Raw genomic sequence first — 18,045 nt, 5'->3', positions numbered from 1 at the left:
ATAGTAAAATGAAAATGGCTCTGAATATAGTCTGTTAGAAAAAATATACAATGCCTTACTCTACTCTGTTTTGTAGTATATACACCAACTCAGTATGCTCTCTTATGTAAAATACAGAAATTCTAATTTTACCCAAATCGAAAATATCTAAATATTGTCTAGTCACCCCAATGTTAAAAACAAAATTGCTCTGAATATAATCTGTCAGAAAAAATATACAATGCCCTATTCTACTCTGTTTTGGAGAATATACACCAACTCCATATGCTCTCTCATTTAAAATACCAAAATTCTAATTTTACCTGAATCGAAAAAATCTGAATATTATCTAGGAACCCCTATGTGAAAAACAAAATTGCTCTGAATATAATCTGTCATAAAAAATATACAATGTTCTTTTCTAATCTGTTTTGGAATATATAAACCATCTCCATATGCTCTCTCATGTAAAATACAGAAATTCTATATTTAAGCGAATCGAAAAAAATCTAAATATTATCAAGGTACTCCAATGTTAAAAGCAAAATTGCTCTGAATATTATCTGTCAGAAAAAAATATACAATGCCCTTTTATACTTTGTTTTGGAGTATATACACCAACTCAGTACATTCTCTCATGTAAAATACAGAAATTATAATTTTACCTGAATCAAAACATCTAAATATTATCTAGGCACCCCAATGTAAAAAAGAAAATTGCTCTGAATATAATCTGTCAGAAAAACATACAATGCTCTTTTCTACTCTGTTTTGTAGTATATACACCAAATCAATATGCTCTCTCATGTAAAATACCGAAATTCTAATTTTAAACGAATCAAAAAAAATCTAAATAATATCTAGGCGCCCCAAAGTGAAAAGAAAATGGCTCTGAATATAGTCTGTTAGAAAAAATATACAATGCCTTATTCTATTCTGTTTTGGAGTATATACACCAACTCAGTATGCTCTCTCAGGTAAAATTCCGAAATTCTAATTTTACATGAATCAAAAAAATCTAAATATTATCTAGGCATCCCAATGTTAAAAACAAAATTGCTCTGAATATAATCTGTCAGAAAAAATATACAATGCCCTATTCTACTCTGTTTTGGAATATATACATTAACTCCATATGCTCTCTCATGTGAAATATCGAATTTCTAATTTTACGTGAATCGAAAAATATCTAAATATTATCTAGGCACCTTAATGTTAAAAGCAAAATTCAACTAAGTATAATCTGTCATAAAAAATATACAATGCCCTATCCAACTCTGTTTGGGGGTATATACACCAACTCAGTATGCTCTCTCATGTAAAATACAGAAATTCTCTATTTAAGCAAATCGATAAAAATCTAAATATTATCTAGGCACCCCAATGTTAAAAGAAAAATTGCTTTGAATATAATCTGTCAGAATAAATATACAATGCCCTATTCTACTCTGTTTTGGAGTATATACACCAACTCAATATGCGCTCATGTAAAATACCGAAATTCTAATTTTTCGCAAATCGAAAAAAATCTAAATAATATCTACCCGCCACAAAGTTAAAAAAAATCGCTCTGAATATAGTCTGTTAGTAAAAATATACAATGCCTTATTCTACTCTGTTATGGAGTATATACTCCAACTCAATATGCTCTCTGATGTAAAATACTGAAATTCTAATTTTACGTGAATCGAAAAAAATCTAAATAATATCTAGCCGCCCCAAAGTAAAAAGAAAATGGCTGTGAAGATAGTCTGTTAGAAAAAATATACAATGCCTTATTCTACTCTGTTTTGGAGTATAGAAACCAACTCAGTATGCTCTCTCAAGTTAAATACAGAAATTCTATATTTAACCGCATCGAAAAAAATCTAAATATTATCTAGGCACCCCAATGTTAAAAGCAAAATTTCTCTGAATATATTCTGTAAGAAAAAATAAACAATGCCCTTTTCGACTCTGTTTGGGAGTATATACACCAACTCAATATGCTCTCTTATGTAAAATAACGAAATTCTAATTTTATGTGAATCAAATAAAATCTAAATAAGATCTAGCCACCCAAAAGTTTAAAGAAAATGGCTCTGAATATAGTCTGTTAGAAAAAATATGGAATGCCTTATTCTACTTTGTTTTGGACTATATAAACCAACTCAGTATGCACTCTCATGTAAAATACCGAAATTCTAATTTTACGTGAATCGAAAAAAATCTAAATATTAATCAGGCACCCGAATGTCAAAAGCAAAATTGCTCTGAATATAATCTGTAGGAAAAAATATACAACGCCCTTTTCTACTCTGTTTTGGAGTATATACACCAACTCAATATGCTCTCTCATGTATAATATCGCAATTCTAATTTTACGTGAATCGAAAACAATCTAAATAATATCTACGGGCCCCAAAGTTATAAGAAAATGGCTCTGAATATAGTCTGTTAGATAAAATATACAATCCCTTATTCTACACTGTTTTGCAGTATATACACCATCTCAGTATGCTCTCTCATGTAAAATACAGAAATTCTAATTTTACCCTAATTGAAAAAATCTAAATATTATCTAGGCACCCCAATGTTAAAAGCAAAATTTCTCTGAATATAATCTGTCAGAAAAAATATACAATGCCCTTTTCTACTCTGTTTTGGAGTATATACACCAACTCAATATGCTCTCTTATGTAAAATACAGAAATACTAATTTTATGAGAATCAAAAACATCTAAATATTATCTAGGCACCCCAATGTTAAAAACAAAATTGCTCTGAATATAATCTGTCAGAACAAATATACAATGCCCTATTCTACTCTGTTTTGGAGTATATACACCAACTCAGTATGCTCTCTCATGTAAAATACAGAAATTCTAAGTTTATGTGAATCGAAACAAATCTAAATATTATCTAGGCACCCCAATGTTAAAAGCAAAATTGCTCTAAGTATAATCTGTCAGAAAAAAATATGAAATGCCGTTTTTTACTCTGTTTTGGAGTATATACACAATCTCAATATGCTCTCTCATGTATAATATTGAAATTCTAATTTTACGCGAATCGAAAAAAATCTAAATAATATCTACGTGCCCCAAAGATATAAGAAAATGGCTCTGAATATAGTCTCTTAGAAAAAATATACAATGCCTTATTCTACTCTGTTTTGGAGTATATACACCATCTCAGTATACTCTCTCATGTAAAATACCGAAATTCTAATTTTACCCTAATCGAAAAAATCTAAATATTATCTAGGCACCCCAATGTTAAAAAAAAAATTGCTCTGCATATAGTCTTTCAGAAAAAATATACAATTCCCTATTCTACTCTGTTTTGGAATATATACACCAACTCCATATGCTCTCTCATGTAAAATACAGAAATTGTATATTTAAGCAAATCGAAAAAAATCTAAATATTATCAAGGCACCCTAATGTTAAAAGCAAAATTTCTCTGAATATAATCTGTCAGAAAAAATATACAATGCCCTTTTCTACTCTGTTTTGGAGTATATACACCAACTCAGTGTGCTCTCTCATGTAAAATACCAAAATTCAAATTTTACGTGTATCAAAAAAAATCTAAATATTATCTAGGCACCCCAATGTTAAAAACAAAATTGCTTTGAATATAATCTGTCAGGAAATATATATAATGCCCTATTCTACTCTGTTTTGAAGTATATACACCAACTGAGTATGCTCTCTCATGTAAAATACAGTAATTCTAATTTTACGTGAATCGAAATAAATCTAAATATTATCTAGGCATCCGAATGTTAAAAACAAATTTTTTCTGAATATAATCCGTCAGAAGAAATGCACAATGCCCTATTATACTCTGTTTTGGAATATATACACTAACTCCATATGCTCTCTGATGTAAAATACAGAAATTCTATATTTAAGCGAATCGAAAGAAATCCAAATATTATCTAGGCACCCCAATTTCAAAAGCAGAATTTCTCTGAATATAATCTATCAGAAAAAATATACAATGCCCTTTTCTACTCTGTTTTGGAGTATATACACCAACTCAGTGTGCTCTCTCATGTAAAATACCGAAATTCTAATTTTACGCGAATTGAAAAAAATCTAAATAATATCTAGCCGCCCCAAAGTTAAAAGAAAATGGCTCTGAATATACTCTGTTAGAAAAAATATACAATGCCTTATTCTACTCTGTTTTGGAGTATATAAACCCACTCAGTATGCTCTCTCATGTAAAATACCGAAATTCTAATTTTATGTCAATCGAAAAAAATCTAAATATTATCTAGGCACCCCAATGTTAAAAACAAAATTTCTCTAAATATAATCTGTCAGAAAAAATATACAATGCCCTATTCTACTCTGTTTTGGAGTATATACACCAACTCCATATGCTCTCTCATGTAAAATACACAAATTTTATATTTAAGCGAATCGAAAGAAATCTGAATATTATCTAGGCACCCCAATGTTAAACGCAATATTGCTCTGAATATATTCTGTCAGAAAAAATATACAATGTCCTTTTCTACTCTGTTTTATATTATATACACCAACTCCATATGCTCTCTCATATAAAATACCGAAATTCTAATTTTACGCGAATCAAAATAAATCTAAATAATATCTAGGCGCCCCAAAGTTAAAAGAAAATGGTTCTGAATATACTCTGTTAGAAAAAATACGGAATGCCTTATTCTATTTAGTTTTGGAGTATGTAAACCAACTCAGTATGCTCTCTCATGTAAAATACCGAAATTCTAATTTTACGTCAATCGAAAAAAATCTAAATATTATCTAGGCACTTCAATGTTAAAAACAATATTGCTCTGTATATGATCTGTCAGAAAAAATATACAATGCCCTATTCTACTCTGTTTTGGAATATATACACAAACTTCATATGCTCTCTCATGTAAAATACAGAAATTCTATATTTAAGCTAATCGAAAAGAATCTAAATATTACCTAGGCACCCCAATGTTAAAAGCAAAATTGCTCTGAATATAATCTGTCAGAAAAAATATACAATGGCCTTTTCTACTCTGTTTTGGGATATATACACCAACTCAATATGCTCTCTCATGTAAAATACCGAAATTCTAATTTTACGTGAATCGATAAAAATCTAAATAATATCTAGGCGCCCAAAGTTAAAACAAAATGGCTCTGAATATAGTCTGTTAGAAAGAATATACAATGCCTTATTCTACTCTGTTTTGGAGTGTATACACCAACTCAGTATGCCCTCTCATGTAAAATACAGAAATTCTAATTTTACCCGAATCGAAAAATTCTAAATATTATTTAGGCACCCCAATGTTAAAAACAAAATGGCTCTGAATATAATCTGTCAGAAAAAATATACAATGCCCTATTCTACTCTGTTTTGGAGTATATACACCAACTCCATATGCTGTCTCATGTAAAATACAGAGATTCTATATTTAAGCAAATCGAAAATATCTAAATATTATGTAGGCACCCGAATGTTAAAAGCAAAATTGCTCTTAATATACTCTGTCAGAAAAAATATACAATGCCCTTTTCTACTCTGTTTTGTAGTATATACACCAACTCAATATGCTCTCTCATGTAAAATACCAAAATCCTAACATTACTCTAAGTATCTCATAAAGTGCACAAGACCCCCGTGATGTTGTTTTTAATAACTAGGGGATTACAGATCACATTACTCACAATATGACTGCGGCTGTTTGCCGGTCCTGTGATAATGTTTCTAATATCCAGAGATGGAGAGGTGTATGTTTCTGCCCATAGGCATATACTCTGGATACGGCAAGAGGAGTACACCGTGCTGTGATATGGTCACTAATGTAAACAAGAAAACAACTATATTGAATTAAATATTGCAAGGTGTTAACCCCCCTATAATTTTCCTTCTAATTTCAAGGAGGTGAGGAGGACATTTTTGTCAAAATGGCGGAGGTGTAACTACAGCTATTGCCTACTATATAATAAAAAAGGATAAAATTATTATTTACATATGATATGATTGCCAGTATCATATTACACCACATTTTCAAAATATCTGGGCCCCAGCAGCTGTGGGCATGGCAGCCAAGCGAGGGTGTCCCTATGCAACCAGGTTGGGCATTGGGGCTGCCACGGGCCCTTTGTGGTTTGTCTGGGGGCTGCTACGGGCCCTCTGGCGGTGGCTGTGGTAACAGCCACATAGCCAGAGGGTCTCTCAGCATCCAGGGAGGGCCTGGCGGCTGCTACTGACACTCTGGCAGGGGCTATGGGCACAGCCACCTAACCAGGGGGTCCCTATGTAGCCAGGGTGGAGCTGGAAGCTGCAATAGGCCCTTTGGTGGGAGGTGTGGGGATACCCTGCTGTTCACAGATACATAGTTTGCACCTATTTCTACATGTGTAGATTGTTTACATAATGGGCACATATTTGTACACATGTACATGTTATTATCACAATAAACATATATGTACATAATATGTGTACAATAAATATGTACTTTATACGTACCTAATATAAACAATATGTACTTTTTGGTGATATTATGTGATATCTACATATTATTTATTATATATCTTATTGTGATAATATGTATGTTACCACTGAAATTTTTAGAAATGTACATAGAGTACACTTTATGTACCTATGCATTGTGTACACATTATAGAAATAAATAGGTACATATTTTACAGATTATGTACATTTTTTCTACATGTGTATTTTGTACACATATGTACAGCAGAGTAAATGTACAGACTATACCTATTTTATACATTTATTGTGATATGTCAATAAATGTACACATTATGAGTACATTCTGGGATATAATTTTTAGCATATTAGATAGGAATTACACCGGTGACCAAAGTGGGTTTACACCCAGGTGCGCACATAGTTTATACATGTACATGTTGTGCATATTATGTACTCATGTACAGAATGTACATGTCTACATTATATACACATAGGTGTACGCAGCATACATATGTACATACTGTGCACACATATGTACACGTGCATATATTGTACATCTGTACATAAAGGGTACATGATGTACATGTGTACACATCATATCACAATAAATGTAAATATGCATAATGTTTGCAATATGTACGTTTATATTATGTATTATGTTTATTGTGATTATATATGCTGTTGTGATATGATATCATTGTCACATTACAAATGTACATATTATACACATTATGTACCTATGCATTGTGCACAGATTATAGAAATAGAAAGAAACATATTTTACAGATTATGTACATTTTATTTACTTGTGTATTGGGTACACATATGTACAGCAGAGTAAATGTACAGATTGTACCTACTTTATACATTTATTGTGATATGCCAATAAATGTACACATTATGAGTACATTCTGTGATATTACATTTAGAATATAAGATAGAAATTACTCTGGTTACCAACGTGGGTGTAAACTTATGTGTGCACATACTTTGTACATGTACATACTGTGCATATTATGTACTTGTGTACAGAAGGTAAATATCTACATTATATGTATGTATGGGTACATAGCGTACATATGTACATACTATGTACATATATCTACACCTGAATTTATTGTACATCCGTACATAATGGGTCCATGCTATACATGTAAACACATCGTCATACCACAATAAATGGAAATGTACATAATGTGTGAAATATGTACATTTATATTATGTATTACATGTGTATTGTGATTGTATATGCTGTTCTGATATCATTGTGATATTACAAATGTACATATTGTACACATTATGGACATACCTATTGTGTACATATTATGTACACAGAAATGTACATATTGTAAAGATTATGTATATTTATTGTACATCTGTATGGTGTACACATATGTACATCACAGTCAACGTACATATTGTACATATTCTGTGCATTGTTTGTAATATTTCAGTAAGAGTACACATTATAAGTATATTCTGGGATATGATTTTTAGTATGTTAGATAAAAATTACTTTCAATATCAAAGTGGGTATACAGTTGTGTGTGTCCATTTTGTGATATTATCCATCATATCCTGAGTAGGTATTTCTCTCATTGTGAAAGCAGGTTTACACTCTTGGATTGCTCCAATATCAAGGCAAACTAAAACTCATCTGTGATGTAGTTAATAATATCCTGAGGACAAAGGATGACCATACCCTGAATATCGCAGGAAGTGTACACCACCACTGTAGTATTGTTTCTAATGTTCAAAAACGGAAAGGATATTACTCCAAATATCTCAGAAAGCACACAAGCCCCCCGTGATATTGTTTCTAATAACTAGAGAATTACAGATGACATTACCCACGACGTGACTGGGGCTGTACTCTGGTCCTGGAATATTGTTCCTAATATCCAGAGAAGGAGAGGAAAATGTTGCTGCCCATAGGGAAATACTCTTAATACGGCAAGAGGTGTACACCATGCTTTGATATGGTCACTAATGTAAGCAAGAAAACAATTACATTGAATTAAGCATTGCAAGGAATGAAACTCCACTATGATTTTCATTCTAATGTCAATGGGGGTGAGGATGACATTTTTGTCAATATGGCAGAGGTGTAACTGGAGCTATTGCCTAATATACAAAAAAACAGAATAAGATTATCATTTTTATATAATATGGTTGCCAGTATCCTATTACACCTGATTTGCAAAATAGCTGGGCCTCAGCAGCTGTGGGCAGAGCCCACAAGCGAGGGGACCCCTAAGCAGCCAGGGTGGGCCTGGGGGCTGCTCTGGGCTTTTTGGTGGGGTCTGTGAGCACATCGACCCAGCCAGGGGTCCCTGAGCAGCCATGGTTGGCCTGGGGGCTGCTATGGGCACTCTGGCATGGGCTGTGGGCACAGACACCTAGTCAGGGGGTCCCTAAGCAGCCAGGGTGGGCATGGGGGCTGCTACAGGCATTCGAGCAGTGTTTGTGGGCACAGCCCAATTGCCAGGGGGTCTCTAAGCAGCCAGGCTGGGCCTGGGGACTGCTATAAGGGGGGCTTTGGTAATAGCGTGCTGTGCATCGGTACATAGTTTGCACCTATTACTACATGTGTAAATAGTTTTAATATCGGGCATATATATGTACATGCGTACATATGGTGTTATCACGATAAATTTATATTTACATATGTGCAAAATACATATGTACCTAATGCATACCTAATGTGTACAATATGTACTTTTTTGTAATATTAGACAATATATATTACTGTGATTATATCTTATTGTGATTAAATATATTTTATCACTAGTATTTTAAGGAATGTGCATAGTGTACACATTATATACCTATGTATTGTGTACACAATATAGAAATATATGGTACCTATTTTACAGATTATGTACACTTTTTCTACATGTGTATTGTGTACACCTATGCACAGCAGAGTAAATGTACAGACTGTACCTATTTTATACATTTCTTGTGATATGCCAATAAATGTACACATTATGAGTACATTCTAAAATATAATTTTTACCATATTAGAAATTACTCCATTGACCAAAGTGGGTGTACACCCAGGTGTGTACATAGTTTATACATGTACATATTGTGCATATTAGGTACTCATGTACAAAATGTACATGTCAACATTATATTTATGTGTACATAGTGTGCACATGTACATACTGTTCACACATATGTACATGTACATATTTTGTACATGTGTACATAATGGGTACATGATGTGCATGTGTACACTCCGTGATACCACAATAAATGTAAATGTACACGATGTGTGCAATATGTACATTTATATTATGTATTACTTGTGTATTGTGATTTTATATGCTGTTGTGATTATATGATATCATTGTAATATTACAATAAATGTACATATTGCACACATTTCGTACATACCTATTGTGTACACATTATGTACCTGTAATTGCACATATTGTACAGATTATGTATGTTTTTGGTACATCTGTATTGTGTACACATATGTACATAACACTATGTACATATGGTATGTATTCTGCACATTGATTGTAACATCTCAATAAGTGTACACATTATGAGTATATTGTGATATATGATTTTTAGTATATTAAAAATTTCTTTCTATATCAAAGTGGGTATACACCCATGTGTGTCCATTTTTTGATATTATCCATCATATTTTAAGTAGGTATCACTCTCATTTTGAAAGCAAGTGTTCACTCTGTGATTGTTCCAATATCACAGGCAAAGTACAAGGCTTCTTTAATGTACTACCTAATATCCTGGGGACAAAAGATTATTATACCCTGAATATCGCAGGAAGTGTACACCACCACTGTAGTATCGTGTCTAATATCCAAAAACGGAAAAGATATTACTCCAAGTATCTGATAAAGCACACAAGACCCCCGTGATATTTTTTCTAATAACTAAGGGATTACAGATGACATTACTCACGATATGACTGGGGCTGTCCGCCGGTCCTGTGATATTGTTCCTAATATCCAGAGAACGAGAGAATAATGTTGCTGCCCATAGGCAAATCCTCTGAATACGGCAAGAGGAGTACACTGTGCTCTCATATGGTCACTAATGTAAACAAGAAAACAATTCTATTGAATTTAACATTGCAAGGGGTGAAACCCCCTTATGATTTCAATTCTAATGTCCAGGGCTGTGAGGATGACATTTTTGTCAATATGGCAGAGGTGTAACTAGAACTATTGCCTAGTATATCAAAAACCAGAATAACATCATTTCCATATGATATGGTCGCCAGCATCATATTACACCACATTTTCAAAATAGCCGGGCACAGCGCCCTAGCCAGGGGGTCCCTAAGCAGCCAGCGTCAGCCTGGGAGCTGTTACGGGCCCTCTGGCGGGGAATGTGGTTACAGCTCCCTAGCCAGGGGGTCTTTAAGCAGCCAGGGTGGGCCTTGGGGCTGCTACGAGGGGGGCTGTGGTAATAGCCTGTTCTGCACAGGTACATAGTTTTAATAATGAACACATATTTGTATAAGTGTACACATGGTGTTATGATAAATATATATGTACATATGTGCACAATACATATAGACCTAATGCGTACCTACTGTGTACAATATGTACTTTTTTGTGATATTACATGATATATATATATTACTGTGATTATATGCGTTATTTTGATTATATATATTTTATCACTGATATTTTAAGGAATGTGCATAGTGTACACATTATGTACCTATACATTGTTTACACATTATAGAAATACGTAGGTACATATTTTACAGAGTATGTACATTTTTTGTACATGTGCATTGTGTACACATATGTACAGCAGGGTAAATGTACAGATTGTACCTATTTTATACATTTATTGCAATATGCCAATAAATGTACATACGATTACTACATTCTGAATTACTATATATTGTATATTAGATAGAAATTTCTCCGGTTACCAAAGTGGTTGTACACCCAGGTGTGTACATAGTTTATATGTGTACATATTGTGCATAGAATGTACTCGGGTACAGAAGGTACATATCTACATTATGTGTACACATGTGTAGTGTACATATGTACATACTGTACCCACATATGTACACTCACATATATTGTGCATCTGTACATAATGGGTACATGATGTACATGTTTACATATCATATCACAATAAATGTAAGTGTACATCATGTTTGCAATAAGTACATTTATATTGATATTACATATTACATGTGTATTGTGATTTTATATGCAGTTGTGATTATATAACATTGTGATATTACAATAAATGTACATATTGTACACATTATGTGCATACCTATTGTGTGCACATTTTGTACATATATTCGTACAAATGATACAGTTTATGTACATTTATTGTACATCTGTATTGTGTACATGTATGTACATCACAGTCAATGTACATATGTTACATATTCTGTACATTGAGTGTAATATCCCAATAAGTCTACACATTATGAGTTTTTTCCGGGTTATGACTTTTAGTATATTAGATAAAAATGACCTCCAATATCACAGTGGGTATATACCCATGTGTGTCCATTTTGTGATATTATCCATCATATCCTAAGTAGGTATTTCTCTCACAATGAAAGAAGGTGTACACTCTGTGATTGTTCCAATATTATAGGCAAAGTGCAACGCTTCTGCGATGTAGTTCCTAATATCCCAGGGACAGAGGATGAGTATACTCTTAATATCGCAGGAAGTGTACACCACCACTGTAGTATTGTTTCTAATATCCAGAAACTAAAAGGATATTACTCCAAATATCTCCAAAAGCACACAAGACCCCCGTTACATTGTTCTTAATAAGGAGGGGATTACAGATGACATTGCTCACGATGTGACTGGCGCTGTAAGCCGGTCCTGTGATATTCTTCCTAATATCCAGATAAGGAGAGAAAAATGTTGCTGCCCATAGAGAAATATTCTGAATACTGCAAGAGATGTACACCGTGCTCTGATATGGTCACTAATGTAAACAAGAAAACAATTATATTGAATTAAACATTGCAAGGGGTGAAACCCTCCTATGCTTTCAATTCTAATGTCAATGGGGTGAGGATGACATTTTTGTCAATATGCCAAATGTGTAACTAGAACTATTGCCTAATATGTAAAGAACCACAATAACATTATCATTTCTGTGTGATAGGTTGCCAGTATCATATTACACCACATTTTCAAAATAGCCAGGCCCCAGCAGCTGTGGGCACAGCGCCCTAGGCAGGGGGTCCCTAAGCAGCCAGCGTGGGCCTGGTAGCTGTTATGGGCCCTCTGGCGGGGGCTGTGGGTACAGCCCCCTAGCCAGGGGGTCTTTAAGCAGCCAGGGTGGGCATTGAGGCTGCTACGAGCAGAACTGTAGTAATAGCCTGCTGTGCATAGGTATGTAGTTTGCACCTATTTCTGCATGTGTACATTGTTTAAATAGTAGGCACATATTTGTATACGTGTACATACGGTGTTATCATGATACATATATATTTTCATAATATGTGCACTATACATATGTACCTCATACATACCTAATGTGTACAATACGTACTTTTTGGTGATATTACATGACATATATGTATTAGTGTGATTATATATCTTACTGTGATTATATATATTTTATCACTGATATTTTAAGGAATGTGCATAGTGTACACATTATATACCTATGCATTGTGTACACATTATAGAAATATATAGGTAGATATTTTACAGATTATGTACATTTTTTGTACATGTGCATTGTGTACACCTATGTACAGCAGAGTACATGTACAGATTGTGCCTATTTAATACATTTATCACAATACGACAATAAATGTACACACTATGACTACATTCTGGGATTTTATATTTAGTATATTAGATAGAAATCTCTCCGGTTACCAAAGTGGGTATACACCTATATGTGTACCTAGTATATACGTGTACATATTGTACATACTGTGTACTCCTGTACAGAAGGTACATATCTACATTATATGAACATATGTGTAGTGTACATATGTACATACTGTGCACACTTATGTACACGTGTATATACCGCAAATCTGCACGTGTGCATGATGTACATGTGTAGATATCGTAATATCACAATAAATGTAAATGTATATAATGTGTGCAATATGTACATTTATATTGATATTATGTATATGTGTATTGTGATTATATATGCTGTTGTGATTATATGAAATCATTGTAATATTACAATATATTTACATATTGTACACATTATGTACATACCTACTGTGTACACATTATGTACATATAAATGTACATATTGTACAGATTATGTACATTTTTTGTACATCTGTATTGTGTACACATATGTACATCACAGTCACTGTACATATGGTACATATTTTGTACGTTGATTGTAATATCCCAATAAGTGTACACATTATGAGTATATTCTGGGATATGATTTATAGTATATAAGAAAAAAGTTACTTCCAATATCAATGTGGGTATACTCGCATGTGTGTCCATTTTGCTGTACCTTCTATTAATCTTTGCCATTGAACATGATAGTGAGAGGTGGTTCTTTTCTCTAACAAGGTTTTCTGTTAATATAACTCAACTCTACTACCTTGTGGCCTCTGTATCTTCCATTGTAAATTGTAATTACCTATAAAAGAGAATATTTTGACATCACGTATCTACCTCTTGGATCCATCAGCCAGAGGCCTAAAATAAAAAAGACATTCACCCCACGAATGGTTATATAGTGGTTGACAACCCCACTTTCTTCTAGGTAAATAATATCCTCTCTTTAACAGTAGCTACTTACAAGATTTGTGCATAAAGAATGTGACTTTTTTATCAGTATCTAGTTTATTCTTACATAAATTTCTAAAATACTGAGAGAATATTCTGATCATTGGTTATGTACTATTTTAATTTAATATTTTCCTCTCAAATTTTATCTTAACTGCATACTCTACCCTGTTTATAAGACTGCCCTATGGTTAAATTTAGGAGGTAGTAAATTATCCTGAGCACACAGAACAATTCTTTTTGTAATCAACTCTGAAACATCATTGAAAGAGCAAGGATATGGGAATTAGATTTATCTGGCTTTTATTTCTGGTACTTACTTGCTCTCTGACCTTGGGCAACTTATGTATTGCTCTGAGTCTCATCTTCTTCATCTGTAAAATGATCATAGTAATACCTAATTCATATGCAGCTTGGAAATGTGTAATTTAGTGATTGATATAAAGTTCCTGATACAATTTCTGACAAAATAATAGACACCCCACGAGAGATAACCATAACAATCAGAGTTTATATTCACATTAACTGGGATAAAATTGATCTGAAAATACAGCATAAAAAAGCAGCCAAAAATTCACAAGCATATATTTCACTTGCCTTTTTATACAGAGCTGGAAAATTTCTCATCATTATCTCATCCATTGCCTGCAGCACGATCCTTCCAAAACTGACAATTGTTTTGTTAACAATATGTTATTCAGTAAAAATATTTTTTCAGTTAACAGAGAAGAATGCCATGGACAAAATGGCAAAACAGAACTTTTCAGCACTTATTCCTTCACAGAAACATCAATTTGAACAGCCATCCGTGCATCAAAGTGTCTTCAAAAGAGACAAGGAATCCAGGTGAGAGGTTATAGCACGTTTGTGGAGTAGAAAAGTAAGAAAAACGGCATAAAATAGAGTATAACAGAGAGTTTTCTATTATCTGCATTACCCCGCCCCTAAACCTGGGTAGTGCAGCATGGAAAGAGATACTATGTATGTGCAGAGAGGAGAGTAAATGTAACACCTGACTTCAACATCAACTCCAATGCCAGGCACAATTCAGTGAACTCAACACCAGGCAGGTTTCTATAGCCACAGGCTATGGGACAGACCCTGTCAACCCAAGCTCCAGGCCTTCTCCTATGGCTCTAAGATCTAATGCCTCCAACCTCCATGGCTCCTATCGACATAGGCTCCAGGCCTTCGCCACAACCATGCCATTTATGGCTTCCCCAGGCTCCACACTGGTTACTATAGACTCGTAAGTGCCTGGATAAACAAACCTCTACATCGACACAGTGGAATATTATTCAGCAATGAAAGCAATAATCTTTGAATGTGGCTTTTGTTGCAGGAAAAAAGCACGTGAGCTATGAAGCCATTAAAAGACATAGAGGAAACTCAAATACATACTACTAAGTGAAAGAAACCAATCTCAAATGACCACTTACTATATGAATCCAACTATATGACATTCTGGAAAAGGCAAAACTATAGAGACATCAAAACTTTCAGTGATTGCTGGGGGTTGAAAAGTGGGGAAGGATAAATGGGCAGAGCATAGAGGATGTTTAGGGCAATGAAACTACTCTGCGTGTTACTATAATGGTAGACACATGCCATTACACCCTTGTCAAAACTCACTGAATATACGACAGCAAGAATGGTCCCTAATGTCAATTATAAACTATGGGTGACAGTGATAAGTCAATGTTGGTTCATCCATTGTAACAAATGTACCTCTCTAGTGAGGAAGGCTGATAGTGGAGGAGGCTGTGCATTTGAGGAGGTGGGAATGTAGGAACTCTCTGTACTTTCCACTATGCCTCACTATTAACTTTACACTGCTCTAAAAATAAAGCGTATTTTTAAAAAGATTGAGCTGTTGATATAAGCCCAATGTCTACTTTGACGTCCAGAAATGTTTCTTTTAAAACGCTAATACACCACTTCCTAGAAGAAAATATTTGTTAACAAATTCTTTTCTAGAACAATTATTTTTGTGGGTGTTCCTGTCACAACTATACATAAAAATCAGAATATGCAGCAACATCTTGATACTCTAAAAACACAATACCAAAAACGTTAAGAAAATCATTTCTAAATTTGATCTAAGCCAAAATGTGGAGAAGCAAAAGCGAAGAAAATTATTTCTGTATAATGAGATTATAGGTTGTTTCTCCGAACTCCTCTACAGTTTTCAGTATTTTCCAACTTCTATCATGGAGATATATAAATATAGAAGTAGATATGTAGATATATAGTCATTAGATATATATTTATATATAATAAATAAACAGATACCATTTTTATTTTTTATTATTTATTTATTTATTTTTTTTTTGAGACGGAGTTTCGCTCTTGTTTCCCAGGCTGGAGTGCAATGGCGCGATCTTGGCTCACCGCAACCTCCACCTCCTGGGTTCAGGCAATTCTCCTGCCTCAGCCTCCTGAGTAGCTGGGATTACAGGCACGCGCCACCAAGCCCAGCTAATTTTTTGTATTTTTAGTAGAGACGGGGTTTCACCATGTTGACCAGGATGGTCTCGATCTCTTCACCTCGTGATCCACCTGCCTCGGCCTCCCAAAGTGCTGGGATTACAGGCTTGAGCCACCGCGCCTGGCCTACAGATACCATTTTTAAAAGATATATTTATGTATTTTATATATTTATATAATATATACATGTTCATATATACATCATGTTATCACCATTATGCATATAAAGAAGGACATTAAAATAGTGAAAAGATTAAAATAAAATGTACCAAAATGGAAACAGTGATTTAACTCTGCCTAGCTTTATGTGATTAAACAAGGTATTTTTCAAATCTATTTTTCTTTGCTTTCTAGAGGCTTTATAATAAATCTATATTTTTATATTTAAAAGCCTAATTTTTATTAAACAAATAAAAATTCAGCAACACTGTCTTTAGAACATTTTTTAAATCAACTTGAGCATGAAGAAAATGTTATGACTATGGTGGGAAGCATTTTGAAAGATTAGCAGAAGCAGGGATAATGTGACATTTAGCTGATCTTTCAAGGGAAGCTAGACAAATGACACTTTTCGAAAAGAAAACAGTAACTAGTGTTGAAACATGGTATTGCCAGTATGATTAAGAAGGAAAGTGTCAACTTCTTCTGTGGAAAATCCTAACATTACCAAATGTAAGAAGGCAAATACTTCAACAACAGAAATGAAAAATATCTTGATTCATTTATTTAACACTTTCTTAGAGTTTAATCCCAAAAAGTCTATTTTGAAGAAAAGAAAAAGTCTTACTCGTGTATATTACCCTTTGCAGTGAACTGGCCAAATAAGTCTATCCAAGGTACGTTGAATACCGAGCATGCTGGAAACATTTTTATTTACGTCATCTCTAATCCCTACAACAATAGTGCAAGGAAAGGTTTAACATCTTCTTTTTACAGAGAGGAAAGCTGAGGCTCAAAGAGGTATAGTAGCTCATTTAACATTACACATCCAATACGTGGTGGAGATGGGACCTATACTTACATCTGTCAGACCTTAAAGTCTGTGTTCTTCTTTCTACCTCTCTGCCTCAGTCCAACAATTGGGATCTTTGCCATGATGCCTCACGAGTTCACGAGGCACTTTTCAGGAAGTTTTTGACTCAGACTTTATCACTCAGCAAGATACCTCAACTAATTTACAAAATGTGACTTGAAAAGCAGGTTGTAATTCCAAAAGCAAAAATCCAACCACAAAAGATAAAGTCTTAATCAGTAGAGCTTTACAGAAGGAAGTAATGTCGGTAGTACGGGCACTTTCGGAAATGTCTGGAATCAGAGGAGTCGATGTATCACCTGTTAGAAATTATACTCGCTTGGTAGCAA

Source organism: Callithrix jacchus, chromosome 6, assembly GCF_049354715.1.
Source record: "Callithrix jacchus isolate 240 chromosome 6, calJac240_pri, whole genome shotgun sequence".
Classification (NCBI taxonomy): Eukaryota; Metazoa; Chordata; class Mammalia; order Primates; family Cebidae; genus Callithrix; species Callithrix jacchus.
Note: the sequence above shows the minus strand (reverse complement) of the source record.